A 5,000-nucleotide genomic window follows, 5' to 3' on the forward strand; every position below is an offset into this window, starting at 1 on the left:
ACTGAGCTTGCCGCTGCCGACAGAGGCCCGGGAGCGTGCTGTCGTGGCATTGCCGGCGGGAGACAACACGCGCCACCTACGGTGACCGGCAGCTCCAACGCCAGCGCCACAGAAGGACAAAAGCCCTACTTGGGTGCCGAAGCGAACTCTCCCAGCACAGCGCACGCGCCAACACGTCCGCACAGCTGCGATACAAACCACCTGCGAGAACCGCTGGGGCGACCGAGCAGCAGACGGCGTCGCGGCGCCGAGCGCCGGGCGGCGGCGCATCCTCAGCGCACAAAGTCCTCAATCGGACCAGCACACTGCAGATGGCCACCGCGCTTCGCACCGGGCCCGCGAGGACCTACTTTGGCCGCAAGGCGCCGCGAGCAGGGGGCGCCGGCGCGCAGCTGCGCCGCCTGCCGCGTCCGTCGGCCGGCGCGCCTGCCACCGGCCGCCCCCACCAGCCGGCTGTAGCGCGTGCGCCCACGCACCGCGCTGCCAGCACGCCGGGCGGCCCCCCCTCACCGGCCGGGGACGGTCCCACCCAGCCACCGCCGCGTATCGCCTCACACCCAGATCCCCTTTCACGTTCGTGGGCATGGTGGGTCCCCTTTCACGTTCGTGGGCATGGTGGGTATCCCTGAAACAACCGGTTAATAGCTCGACCGATCGTCGCCAACACTGATTCACCTCTAGCGAGAACAACCGCACCACAACGGGTTACCGGTTGTTCATTTGCGTAACGTCACCAGCAAACGTACACGTCCATCGCCATTTGCAACGAGTATTGCATGCCTGTGTCAGGTGTCACAACACACTACGTCTGCCCACATAGACGCAACAACATGTGCACGCCTAGAGAACACGTGGAAGGTAGACCCCGTACGTATGCGGTGTCCATTGCGCGAACGACTGTCAGCCCGCCTCTGCAGCATGTCGCAGATGTGGAACGCGGTGCAACATGCTATCACGGTGTGTGAGAAGAGACGACTACGTCCGAATACACGCTCCACTACATCAACAGACTGCTCATGCTGATCGCCATCCAGGGCGTCCGTTCCTCCCACACGTCTGTATGGCGTACCACACTGCAATCCAGCTCTTATAGGGAGACGACACGTAGCTGCGTGCACAATATTTGGACTGTATGGTCCGCCGTTGCTAGGCGCTGTCGTCATACGGTCACATGGGCCACGATGTATCATTCAGTACATACGGAGCAATGTGCAGTACAGTTTGTGGGTTTTGCGTACATCGGCGGACAGGTGACAGGCCGTACCACAACGTAGACTGAGTACGTCGGCATGCGAAGGGCATTGAACATGCAAACTTCTCACCGACCAGCTTGCGAAGGCAGGGGGGAAGGGGGGGGGGCATGTACGTCCTGCTGCTATCCACACTACAGTGTATAGCAGGAGCATGTGGAAAGTCAGCAACACCTGCAAGGTGTTTAACATGACGCGATACACAGGGGACCGGGCAGTGCGAGTAGCGAACTATATTGCGAGGGTTGCGGTTAGGCAACACTACACTACTTTAACGGGTTGCATAACAATTACAGAGCAGGTTCAGCGACAACGTGCGTCAGGTTAAGGCGCAATATAGTTTAGGTTACGGCGCACTTTAGGTTAGGTTAAGGCACATTATAGGTTAGGTTAAGGCACAACATGGGTTACGTTAAGGCACAACATGGGTTACGTTAAGGCACAACATGGGTTAGGTTAAGGCACAACATGGGTTAGGTTAAGGCACAACATGGGTTAGGTTAAGGCACAACATGGGTTAGGTTAAGGCACAACATGGGTTAGGTTAAGGCACAACATGGGTTAGGTTAAGGCACAACATGGGTTAGGTTAAGGCACAACATGGGTTAGGTTAAGGCACAACATGGGTTAGGTTAAGGCACAACATGGGTTAGGTTAAGGCACAACATGGGTTAGGTTAAGGCACAACATGGGTTAGGTTAAGGCACAACATGGGTTAGGTTAAGGCACAACATGGGTTAGGTTAAGGCACAACATGGGTTAGGTTAAGGCACAACATGGGTTAGGTTAAGGCACAACATGGGTTAGGTTAAGGCACAACATGGGTTAGGTTAAGGCACAACATGGGTTAGGTTAAGGCACAACATGGGTTAGGTTAAGGCACAACATGGGTTAGGTTAAGGCACAACATGGGTTAGGTTAAGGCACAACATGGGTTAGGTTAAGGCACAACATGGGTTAGGTTAAGGCACAACATGGGTTAGGTTAAGGCACAACATGGGTTAGGTTAAGGCACAACATGGGTTAGGTTAAGGCACAACATGGGTTAGGTTAAGGCACAACATGGGTTAGGTTAAGGCACAACATGGGTTAGGTTAAGGCACAACATGGGTTAGGTTAAGGCACAACATGGGTTAGGTTAAGGCACAACATGGGTTAGGTTAAGGCACAACATGGGTTAGGTTAAGGCACAACATGGGTTAGGTTAAGGCACAACATGGGTTAGGTTAAGGCACAACATGGGTTAGGTTAAGGCACAACATGGGTTAGGTTAAGGCACAACATGGGTTAGGTTAAGGCACAACATGGGTTAGGTTAAGGCACAACATGGGTTAGGTTAAGGCACACCATGGGTTAGGTTAAGGCACACCATGGGTTAGGTTAAGGCACAACATGGGTTAGGTTAAGGCACAACATGGGTTAGGTTAAGGCACAACATGGGTTAGGTTAAGGCACAACATGGGTTAGGTTAAGGCACAACATGGGTTAGGTTAAGGCACAACGTAGGTTAGGTTAAGGCACAACGTGGGTTAGGTTAAGGCACAACGTGGGTTAGGTTAAGGCACAACGTGGGTTAGGTTAAGGCACAACGTGGGTTAGGTTAAGGCACAACATGGGTTAGGTTAAGGCACAACATGGGTTAGGTTAAGGCACACCATGGGTTAGGTTAAGGCACAACATGGGTTAGGTTAAGGCACAACATGGGTTAGGTTAAGGCACAACATGGGTTAGGTTAAGGCACAACATGGGTTAGGTTAAGGCACAACATGGGTTAGGTTAAGGCACAACATGGGTTAGGTTAAGGCACAACGTAGGTTAGGTTAAGGCACAACGTGGGTTAGGTTAAGGCACAACATGGGTTAGGTTAAGGCACAACATGGGTTAGGTTAAGGCACAACATGGGTTAGGTTAAGGCACAACATGGGTTAGGTTAAGGCACAACATGGGTTAGGTTAAGGCACAACATGGGTTAGGTTAAGGCACAACATGGGTTACGTTACGGCACAACATGGGTTACGTTACGGCACAACATGGGTTACGTTACGGCACAACATGGGTTACGTTACGGCACAACATGGGTTACGTTACGGCACAACATGGGTTACGTTACGGCACAACATGGGTTACGTTACGGCACAACATGGGTTACGTTACGGCACAAATTAGGTTAGGTTACGGCACAAATTAGGTTAGGTTAAGGCACAAATTAGGTTAGGTTAAGGCACAAATTAGGTTAGGTTAAGGCACAAATTAGGTTAGGTTAAGGCACAAATTAGGTTAGGTTAAGGCACAAATTAGGTTAGGTTAAGGCACAAATTAGGTTAGGTTAAGGCACAAATTAGGTTAGGTTAAGGCACGATATAGGTTAGGTTAAGGCACGATATAGGTTAGGTTAAGGCACGATATAGGTTAGGTTAAGGCACGATATAGGTTAGGTTAAGGCACGATATAGGTTAGGTTAAGGCACGATATAGGTTAGGTTAAGGCACGATATAGGTTAGGTTAAGGTACGATATAGGTTAGGTTAAGGTACGATATAGGTTAGGTTAAGGTACGATATAGGTTAGGTTAAGGTACGATATAGGTTAGGTTAAGGTACGATATAGGTTAGGTTAAGGTACGATATAGGTTAGGTTAAGGTACGATATAGGTTAGGTTAAGGTACGATATAGGTTAGGTTAAGGTACGATATAGGTTAGGTTAAGGTACGATATAGCGTAGGTTCAGATACACATTGTTGTAGGGAAAGGTGTATTGGGGGGGGGGGCGGCAGGTTCGTTGATAGTGATTATCGTAATTGGATGCCTGCGGTATTATCCGATTTGTCACGTCAGGATGCACTTTTGGCTCATGACAGGCGGCGCTCCGATTCCATGGTTGTGGCAGATCTGTGTCTTTCATTCCTGCCATTGTTTGTGTGCTGTGACAGGAGGCAGTATTGTGATGTTGGGTGCACCACTGTGTAGGACATGTGTGGGTGTTCGTGGCTTAGCTGAGCAATGTGCGGATGTCGGAAGGGTGGGATATTGTGTTTTCTGGGTGGACCTCCCGGTCTGGTAATGATAGTGTGGATTGTGTCATGTGGCGGAGAGGATGCACTGGATGTTCTTCCATGCTGGTGGTTAGATATTGTGTGTGATAAGAGAGTAGTGTGTGATAAGAGTGTCTGGCTGACGTGTGGTTCTCATTGTGTGCAGAGTCTTTCAGCATGTATAGGGACGGTTGTATATATTATCTGTATTCTGATGGCTCTGCATCTATTACTAATCAGTGCCGTGTATACGGTTACTCTAGTTCCAGTCGAAACTGTTCTATCTCTGTACATTAGTGACACTGCGGCTCCACTATGTTGCCGCCCCTGTCGGCCGTTTCCCCCAGTGTATGGCTAATGATTATCAGCAATCAGTCTATTAGTCAATACCGGTAGTGTGACGACGTCAAATGTCCGGGATGGGGGAAGCTACACCCTTCCCGTGGGTCAGGGCCTAGAAAGACTCTTCCCACGCAGGAGACTCGGACTGTCGTTACTCTTCCGAGACATATATGTGCCCAGCGTTTTTTTGCGGCTGCGAGTGCAACGCCAGGAGGCTCGGACTGTCGTTACTCTTCCGAGATATATATTTGCCCAGCGTTTTTTGCGACTGCGAGTGCAACGCCCACGGGTGCCGACATGGATGGGGCGCTTCCTAGCTGATGGCTCAGCATGAGAATCCGTACAGTGAGCAATGCGATCGCGTCTGTAGCTTGTAC

This window comes from Schistocerca serialis, unplaced genomic scaffold (genome assembly GCF_023864345.2).
Source record: "Schistocerca serialis cubense isolate TAMUIC-IGC-003099 unplaced genomic scaffold, iqSchSeri2.2 HiC_scaffold_1155, whole genome shotgun sequence".
Classification (NCBI taxonomy): domain Eukaryota; kingdom Metazoa; phylum Arthropoda; class Insecta; order Orthoptera; family Acrididae; genus Schistocerca; species Schistocerca serialis.